At 33.7% G+C, this 10,177-nt stretch overlaps 1 pseudogene across 1 annotated transcript; it reads right to left on the reverse strand.

Moving 5' to 3' along the window:
- Positions 1–2,337: 2,337 nt before the first annotated feature.
- Positions 2,338–5,416, reverse strand: LOC120074153 (cysteine-rich receptor-like protein kinase 26; annotated as a pseudogene). Its single transcript, XR_016528534.1, has 7 exons — positions 4,534–5,416; positions 4,274–4,408; positions 4,004–4,143; positions 3,694–3,904; positions 3,381–3,618; positions 3,156–3,306; positions 2,338–2,830 (listed from the first exon to the last, which is right to left on the reverse strand). The product of XR_016528534.1 is annotated as a cysteine-rich receptor-like protein kinase 26 (transcript).
- Between the last annotated feature and the right edge of the window lie 4,761 nt (positions 5,417–10,177).

Raw genomic sequence — 10,177 nt, forward strand, 5'->3', positions numbered from 1 at the left:
GTTTGTCTACCCAAAGACAAATTTCAAAATAACATATTTTACCAAAAAGTGGATGAAGTTCTAGCAAGGATAGAGCTCACTAATTGAAGCTTCATTAGATAAAGATTGGATATGCTTTCAAAATGACTAGCCCCCTCATTCATTTCTAAGCATTGGTTTGTCCTTGATTGTGTGTTCAATTCATCAATGTTGTTGTGCATGAAGAATGTTGTTTCCAAAGTTACAAAAATAGAGAGACAAACTACTAAGCATTAGAATCACTATAGTCATCGTTGGACGATCTGCTGCATTCTCTTGAACACACAATAATCTAATATGAATGCATCTTAACATTTCAATACTTGAACCAACACTAAGGATTGAATCTATGACATTTTTAATTGTTCCAGCCTTCTAATTTTTCAATGCCTAAAACATACACAAATTAGCAATCATATTATTGCAAAGTTTGAAAGGAAATAAGATTGTGAATTTTACCATGAACGAAATTTGATAAAGACATTTAAGTTAGAACAATATAAGACTATTATTTTGATATCAAATCTTCTAAGACTGTTTGTTTTATGTGAGTGTAGATAACCAAAATAATTAGATACTCGAAATTATAGATGTTCAAAATTACAAATGTCTGAAATCCTTACATAACCATATTCGTCCTTTTGTAGAAATGCTTTTGAAGATATATAGAAATATTTGGACAATTGTGTTTGTTTTGTAGTATTTCTATCCAAAAATGTCTAAAATTTACATCATGTTCTAAAAATGCTCTTACGACTATTCCTTAATTTGTAATTAATTTAATATAAGTTGAACTTATATAACATATTTATTTTAATTTTAATTTTTTTAAATTAATATACTTTTGGTTATTTTATTTGTTGCTTCTACAGAATAATACAAATTAATTTAACATTTTTTATAAAATAAATTTTAATTTTAATTTTAATTTGAAATTGAATAATTTTTAAAAAAAATTAAAAAGGCCACAATAAAATCAAAGAAAGTGATGAATTACATAATTGACAATATTTATTTTAATTATAAAATGAAAATAAAGAAGAGTGATATTTTTTTATATATGAAAAATAAAGGGTTAAAAAGGTAAAAAAGGATCCCATCAATACAAGAACCTCGAAAAACTCATGTTTCAAGAGCGCATCTAAAACTCTTGAAATGCCCTCTGTAAGGGCATCCTTGGATGTCTGTGAATCTCTAGATGCTCGAGCATCTTACATTACCGTAAAACAAATGTGGTAGTTTAGATGCCCACTTCATAGAAATCTTAGATTCCCGTGAAATAAACGACCCTTTAACATTATCAACAACGTCGGAAGTGTCGTTATGTTAAGAGAAGATTTCAAAAAGTGAATTATATACTTACAAAGCTTGAGAGATCTTCTATCTTTTCTCCATTGCAAAAACAACTATTTTTTTTTTGCCACTCACGATTTTAAGAATTAAAACACCAAAGCTAAAGATGAACTGGTCAAGACTGGCACTTGGTACAAACTCATATCTGAGAAGACTTTCAGTTCATTTTTGTGAGTTATTTGCGAAGCCTCTTCATTGTGTTACGTTGTCCATTAGCTAGCTTACCCTGAAAATAAAAACTTCAATCTCTAGTTAGAATTTATATCAATTTACACCTTAAGCTCTATTCCTTAATCCATTCCATACCTAGTAAACAACACCAAATCCACCATGTCTGAGCTTGTTCTCACTTGAGAAATAGTTTGTTGCAATTTTAATGGTTCAAAATCAAATTGAATGGTCTCCATGCTGCTAATTTCTTGTTTCATTTATAACAAACATATTTGAACTAGAGATCAATAAATCATCAACATATAAACTAATAATAACATGAAAAAATTTTCATGATTTATAATCGATGCTTTTATCACATTCATTTAGTTTATAATCAATATTGAACGTGCAATAATAAAAATTTTCATGTCATTGCTTTGGAGGTCGTTTTAAGTAATGTAATGATTTAATAAGCTTACACACTTTATTTATTGCCTCTATAAAACCTTTAAGTTGGTCCATATAAATTTAATTTTTCTAAACATTTAGAAAATCTGTTTTTACATCAATTTGATGAATACTTGTATAAAAAATTGCTGCACTTGAAATTAACAATATAATGAATGTGATTCTCATAACCGGAGAGAATGAATAAAAAAAGTTTAATTCTTTCTTTTGTTTAGAATTGTTTGCAACAAGTCTAACTTTACATTTAAGTTATTTATGTAGATCGTTCAAGGAGCTTCTAGATAGTTAGTGTTATTTTCTATTTTAACTAACTACTCATTAAATGACATAAATCAAAATCAAATCTGAGAGGAAATAATAGATTATATTCAACCATATTTTCTCACACCCGTTAATGATCCATTAAACAATAAAAATACAAACAAATAACTTATCTAATGTCGAATCTATAGTTTCTCAAAATAAATAACAACTTTTGAAATAGCATATGTTTCCTGTATTCTTGGGGAACAATCTAACGAGGATGGAGCTTTGTAATTGAAATATCATTAAGAGTTGAACTTCCAGAATTACTAGTTCCATCTCACTTTAACATTGTGTTGGATTCATAGGTGCTATTACTATGTCTGAAGAATGGAGGTTTAGAAGGTATAGGGAGAGTGAGAGAAGAACTACTTAACATCAAAAATATCGAAGCCATTGTTGGCCGATTTGCTACATTTTCTTGAATACACAATAGTCCAATGTGAATGCATCTAATCATTTCAGTTCTTGAACCAATCAAGAGTGTTGAATCTATGACATTTGTAATTGTTCCAGCCCTCCAATTTTTCCAAGCCTACAAGAAAATCCCACGATGGTTATAGTTATTGTCATTGGTTTTTTAAAATAAGAATCGAGGATGGTTAGTTATATTGGTGATCTTATAAATTATGGTATATTGCATTTAAAGTTCAAATTGAACAATATCAAACAAATATATTGAAGTCTGGCGATGAAGCTATGTTACCAAATGGGTTAGAGATAACAAGATTGCAAAAACAGACTAATTTAAACAATAAATAAACAAACCATTTTTTAATATCAAAATCTTCTAATACTATTGGTAGCTGGTTTAAGTGTCGTTACATATAGAAATTTTAAGAAGTATATAATATACTTACAAAGCTGGAGAGATCTTCAACGTTTTCTCCATTGCGAAAGCAATTGTTTTTCTGACCACTCAAAATCTCAAGAATCAAAATGCCAAAGCTAAAGACATCTGATTTCACTGAAAATTGTCCATGTATAACATACTCTGGAGCCATGTAGCCGCTGCAAAAATAATAAAAATAGATAATAAACTATTCAACAATATTTTAAAGGAAAATAAACATATTTGAACTTACTAAGTTCCCACAATTCTACTTGTATTGCCTTGAGTTTCATCTACTTCAAACAATCTTGCCATACCAAAATCTGCAATCTTTGGATTCATTTCTTCATCCAACAAAATATTGCTAGCTTTGAGATCACGATGTATGATTTGAAGACGAGAATCTTCATAAAGGTAAAGAAGCCCTCATGCAATGCCATTTATGATTTTGAATCGTCTTTCCCAAATTAATAGAGTCCGCTTCCCAAAATCTACAATGTCATCGATATATGAAAGCTATGGCTTTTTCATTTTTTGTAGACCAAAGAAAAGAACAACTATTATACCAAATATGAAGTTGTCAAGGCTGCCATTTGGTACAAACTCATATATGAGAAGTCTTTCGCTTCCATGCAAGCAAAATCCCAATAGCCTAACCAAGTTCCGATGTTGAAGGTTGACTACCAAAAGGACTTCATTTTTGAATTCAACATCTCCTTGTTGTGAATTATGTGCAAGCCTCTTCACTGCAATTTGTTGTCCATTAGGTAGCTTACCCTAAAAATATAAAGAGTCAACTTTTAGTAAGAATGTCACTCAAAACTTTATACTTTAAACTCCAATTCATTGCTATTCTTTAGCTAATTCATTTTATACCATGTAAACAGCTCCAAATCCACCCTGTCCTAGCTTGTTTTCACTTGAGAAGGCATTTGTTGCAATTTTAATAGTATCAAAATCAAATCGAATTGTCTCCACACTGCTAATTTCATTGGTGCCATCTCCGAGAGCAATACCTAAAGAGTAGATTAAGGCTTGAACATCAAATTCAATTGTAGGATTAAAGCCACAAGCATTCTTGAAAAAGCCACACTATCATAGCAAAACTGTCATCTAAAAGAAACAGAGGAATTATAAACCACTCACTTCCAAACTTTTCTAATGGCCTTCTGTTCTTTGCCTTCCTTATTCTCAAAATGATACAAATGGCAACAATGAAAATGATGGCTGAAGCGATGGACACCATAACGATTATAACTGTTCTATTATTGCTATTATTTCCTGCAAAATAAAGCTGTGCAATTTATGATAGTTTTTCTTAAGCATATTGTCATTGCAAACAAAACAAAACAATTTGTTAAAATGGTGAAAGATGTGTGTGTTTATGTGCGTATGAACGTTGATACCTGGTGCCGGAGGCAGAGTCGGCGGCAGAGGTGGAGGTGGGGATGGCGGTGGCGAGGGAGGTGGCAGGGGCGGAGGAGGGGTGTAGAAAAGATAGATCTCATATCTAAGAAAACAACTTACCGCAAATATTCTCGCTCCTATTTTCCCAGTCGGAATATTTCTATTAAGCTGTCCAAAGCAATTAGTGCAATCCATAAAGGACAGATCCGGAGTACACTGGACAAGTCCATATATCCTATTCTCTTCTATGCTCGGTCCTTCGGTGTCTCCCACTGCGAATTTCAGTGTAGAACTTCCAGACGAAGCTTGATTTTGCAGTCTTGCTAACAGATTCCTCAGTGCTTGGCTGAACCCATCAACATTCGATGAATTCCCAGTGTTGAAATCTCTGGAAAGCACTTGAACGTTTGCAACTCCAAATATTGAATCGTTTGAGTAACGAAGCATACAATCGTTGTACCATCCGATAGCCTCCTTCTGGTTGGGACAAGTCTGTACAATCTTTAGAGCGGAGTCATTTAAGCAGTTCTTGCATTGCTCCACAGTCCAGTCGCCTCGGCAAAGGGCGATAGCGTTGACCTTGTCGGGTTGCTGTCCGGCTGAGAAATTGTAAAACCCGTAATCTATTTGGGAGTTGGAGAGGATGGAGGAAAGTAGGGTGTCAAGATTTCGCTTGAAGAAGCTGTTTCTGCTGTAGTTGCCGATGTTTGAACATGAGTGTGCAATGAACTCCTGTTGGGAAATAGTGGTAGAAACCATGAATAAGTGAATGACGCAAAGGAATAAGAGGCTTTTTGAAGTTTCCATCATCTCAATTCTCAATTTTCGTTTTGTAAAGTGAACAATGTCTCTTGAAAACCCATCTTATAATCTGAAGCAACCAACAATACAGTTGACGCGTCCAGTAAGTCGTCGCTTTTAATTTTCTCAATGCCGCCTTTAGGTCTATTGGTCCACATTTTTGAATTTTTGGTAAAGTAAATCTCAGTCTACCTACCACTCAAACCCATTTGTTAAAGCTCCGTTCCCTAATAATTTTATTTTTTATTTTTGTTTTATTAAAAGTTAGTGAATAGACATTATTTTCACTTTTAATTTTTTTATTTTCTTATCTACTTTTTATTATTAATTTTAAAAACCAAGCCAAATTTTGAGAATCCATAAAAAAGTATATTTCAATTTTTTTTATTTTTTTTTTTTGAAATTTAGCTAAATTTGATAGTGGAAAAATCGAGAGGAACAATATAATTAATAAATTTAAAAAGAAAGTCAAGGGAAGAAAAAAATCAAGAAAAAGGCCACAAATTCGTTAAAGGAAGATGAAATTTGTGAAAGGAGAAGATGAAAACGGTGGAATGAAGGAAAAAAGTGGGACTTTTTATGCTAAAACGTGGGGGAAAACGCCAAATTTAAACAGACGCATTCTGACCGCGCGCATCAGAGTGAGTTGACAACTCACTCTGACGCACGTGTTGTACCAAAATGAGTCTATTGCCGGTTTAATTTTTTTTTTTTAAATGTGACGTACGGGGAAAAAATAATAAAATATTTCCAAATGCGTCTCTCGAATGGTGCACATCCAAATATGAAATGGTCAAGGCTAGCATCTTGTACGAACTCATATATGAGAAAACTGAAGCCATCAGGTATAGCCCAACTAAGTTTCGATGTTAAGCTTGATCACCAAAATGAATTTGCTTGCTTTTGAATTCAACACATCTCTTTGTTGTGAATTATTTGTGTTGATGCCAAATTTTGGTCAAGAAAAATGCACCAATCTTCACGTGACATCAATGATAAATTTGTAATTTAAGGAAGAGATGACCTGTAAAACAAAGAAAAATGGCTCTAATGTCCAAGTCCGTAAGAGAATTTTAGAATAGAGAAGAAACCAAAAGTTCCCAATTACCTCATATTTGGGATGTACACGGTTCGGTTCGATCCAATTTTAGACAAAACCATGGACTAAACTGAACATATCGATTTCTAGTCTATTAGAACCGGCAAAACCAAAAGTATCTCAGTTTCAGTTTTAAAACAAAAGCTATAGGAAATGCCACATGGGAGAGTGGGAAGAGAAAAGACAAGTGATAAAAGGACACATGGGAGAATGGGAAGAGAAAAGATAAGTAGTAGACTTGTGAGATGTAAAGGGACACATAGGAGTGAAGGATCCACATTGAAGGGACCCTTGAGCGGAAGCGGATCTCCCAAATCCCAATTTTTCATAATTGATTTTTTTTACTAGGAAGAAGAAAAAATTATGCATTTAGCACAAAAATTATATCATGTTTATGAAAAAGAAAGAAATAGATTAAGGTTTCATAAACCCTTACCTTTGAAAACTATCTTTAGTGATTCCTTTGAACACCATCACGACAACGACCTCAGTATTCTCAGGTGAGAATCCAGGAGAAGTGAGAGCTCTAGTGATGTTTGAGGTTTGAGGGAAGGGAGGAGATTGAAAGGAAGAGAGATATGAGATCTTTCAATTAATCCTATGTGATGTAGAAAGAAGAAGAAGAAGGAAAAAAAAAAAAAAAAGAGAAACTAAACTTCTACTTAGGTAAAAGAGGGGAGGACTCCCTCCCATTAATTAACTTAATATAATTAAATATATATATATATATTATACTTAATTAAATAAATAATTTAATATATATTAATATGATAACTACCTTATCATATAATATATATTAAACTATATGTTATATCAAATATAATATATAACTTATAGTTTTAATATCATATCATATAAAATATAACCTATAGTTTCTTTTCTCTCACTAATGATATTTAGGTTGAGGTTGAGGTTGATCCATTCTCCCCCAGGAAAGGGGGAATATTGAGGTTAAGGTTGATCCAAGCACATTGCTCCATATAGTTTTGAGTATGATCCATTGTTGAGGTTCAGGTTGATCCAAGCACATTGCTCCATGGAATGGGAATGGAAAACTGCTTCTTCTTGTTCCCCAAATTTTCAATTTTTTTTTTGTTGATAACTTTCGTTGTGCTTCTAGCTCCTATAGTAATTTTTTTTTGTTTTTACTCTAAGGGGAACTAGGGAGAGAAAAGGGATATTTTTCAAACTAAACGGGCAGCTAAAAAATGAGGGGAGAAAACAATTGAATGAGGAATAGAAAGGGAAAACAGGTTGAGAGAGGAGCAAAGCTGCTTTACCGAGTTGACGAAGAGTGAAGCTCGACCAATAAGGAGAGGAACGATGTAATTGAACTTAAAAGATAGAGAGAGGGGGAGGCTCAATGTAATTGAGCTCGATCGATAGCAAGAGAAGCTTTGGCAGCTCGACCGATGGGGAGGGGAATGAGGTAATTGAGGTTATCTCTTTTCTTTTCTTTTCTTTTCTTTTTTTTCTTTCAATAAAGCAATAGAGAGCTTCTCTTTATGGTGAGTACTGTCAGTTCTTTCATTGCCTCAGTCCCCTATTCTTAGTTTATTTAGTGGGTAGGAGAGAGTGGTTGTCAAAGACTCAAATGACTGAAGCGGACTTCCCGGTCACTGATCGCTCTTTTGTATAGGGCATTTTGACTCTCACAACTCAAAATTCTTTTCGAATCTTCTTCATCTTGTCTAAGTGCTAAGACACGCTCGTCCCCAAACACTCCCTTAAATTTCTTCATTTCTCCCTCTCTGTTACTCCTTTCTTGTCTTTTCACAACTCTTCTTCAAATTTTCTCCTTTCTTCGTTTTCCTTTTTTCTCTTTCATTACTTCTTTCTTTTCTTAAACCTTCCACATTTTTTTCTTGTTCAAATCGTGAGTCACAAAATCAACTGACAGATTAGTGGTTGGTGTCAGTTGTTTAAAAAACAATGTCGACAAAGGCGGATTTATGAAAGGATTAGAGGCACGTGCCCCCTCACGTCGTGTCACTATATATATATATATATTAAATATAAAAATATTTATTTATAAATGACATATATATTATCGTGTGCCCCTCCCGAGACAGAAAAATGCTTGGGGCAATTGCAACTTTAATAATAAAAAAAAAAAATGAAAATTGGGTGTGTGTCACTAAGTTTTTTTTTTTTTTTTTTTTGCAAACATGTCAAAAAACTTTCGCCTGAAAATTTGATTGCTTTTTTATTTCTATGTGATTGTTATGTGATTGTGATCGGATTTCTATGTGATCAAGTAATGGATCACAACTTTTTTTCACTAGCAACAAAGAGTGCAAGATTTGATATGTCAGCTCCTTTCCTCCCATGAGTACAATCTCAATCTAAAGAGATTGGGAAGGATATTCTACAGATCGAGAAAGTATACCTTTTAGCTCTGGTAAAAGAGAAAGAAAAATAAGGGTAGGCTTGGTGGTGTAGAGAAGGCAACTCTTTGCCTTTGTTAGGTCATAATTTTCTTTCATGAAGTCAATCCAGGAATTAAGGCCTCTATCAATTCTCTAACCGAAAGCTAGCATTCGTTGGGGATAAAGGCACAATCGGTCAAAGGACTCTCAACTCCGCCCGCATCAGTCTTTTATTCTACGTAATCTTGTGCTCTTTGAGGGAGTGGTCAGAGCATCGATATGGCATCTTTCACGACACGGTAGCCCAAACTTAATCTTACGGATCCCTTTCCCTTCTTTTTCATCAATCAAAAGAAGGCATTCCACACTAAGATAAGAAAAAGGCCTTGGTCAATGACCAGCAAGGTATACTTTCTTATTCTATTATACGCACGTGCAAGAGATTCTGTTTAGTTTAAGTTCCAAGGCAAAGCGAAAGTCATAAAAGAAATAGAACTCTCGGTCTAATTCCTGGCTAACCGTGAATAGAATGAAGGGTAGGCCAAGAGCTTGTTAGAAGGGGTCCGCCTTTTCTTTCTTTTGCAGTACAAGTGCAGTCTGACTTAGAAATTCAAGATCTAAATAGTCTGACTTAGAAATTCAAGATCTAAATGGAAATGAAAGACCTGTGAAAGCAAAGGTTATGGTTTCTTATGTTTACTCTTCTAATTGATAGTTCTATGCTTCTCCTTCCAGACCTTTTCTAGTTGTGTCGTTCTTTGCGGTCAATCACTCTTTAAAGTGCTATCTATGAAGACCAAAAGCTAAGATAACTATCTGTGAAAGAAAGGAAGAAAAAATTTTCAAAACATCTTGCCACATCATCCTCTAACTCAGTGATGGGAATGGTCTCTGATACTGTAGGTGGTTGAGCAATAGCACCTGATTAAGCCACATCAGTTTGATCCCATACCGAAGTGTCTATTTCCTGGAATGGGTGGTAAGAATCAATGATCTTGATTAGCCTGCCTCAGTTCTATTAACTGAGTTCTATTCATTGTGTAAAGAAAAGCCTACGTATACATGACAAAGTTTCATTGACTGATTATTCAATTCAGTTTCAGCTTTTCGAAAGAGATTTATTTCTAAGAATCAGAAGACTTCGATAGAGATTCAATTTATCCCGATGTCAAAATCGCAAAAACCTAATACTGGCTAATTCAAATAACAGGATATCCAAGAGAAACTAGTCGCCTTTAGACCCCTTTACCTAATGCAATTGTGATCTCATTTGTACCTATTATTTCTATTAAAGAGAAAGAGTATACTTTTTTTTTCAGCCCGAGGTTCTGTTGGGATTGGTGTCCTAATTCTCCTGGAGTCTCGTTGTTTGTA

This window comes from Benincasa hispida, chromosome 3, assembly GCF_027475165.1.
Source record: "Benincasa hispida cultivar pf3 chromosome 3, pf3_genome.v1.1, whole genome shotgun sequence".
NCBI lineage: Eukaryota > Viridiplantae > Streptophyta > Magnoliopsida > Cucurbitales > Cucurbitaceae > Benincasa > Benincasa hispida.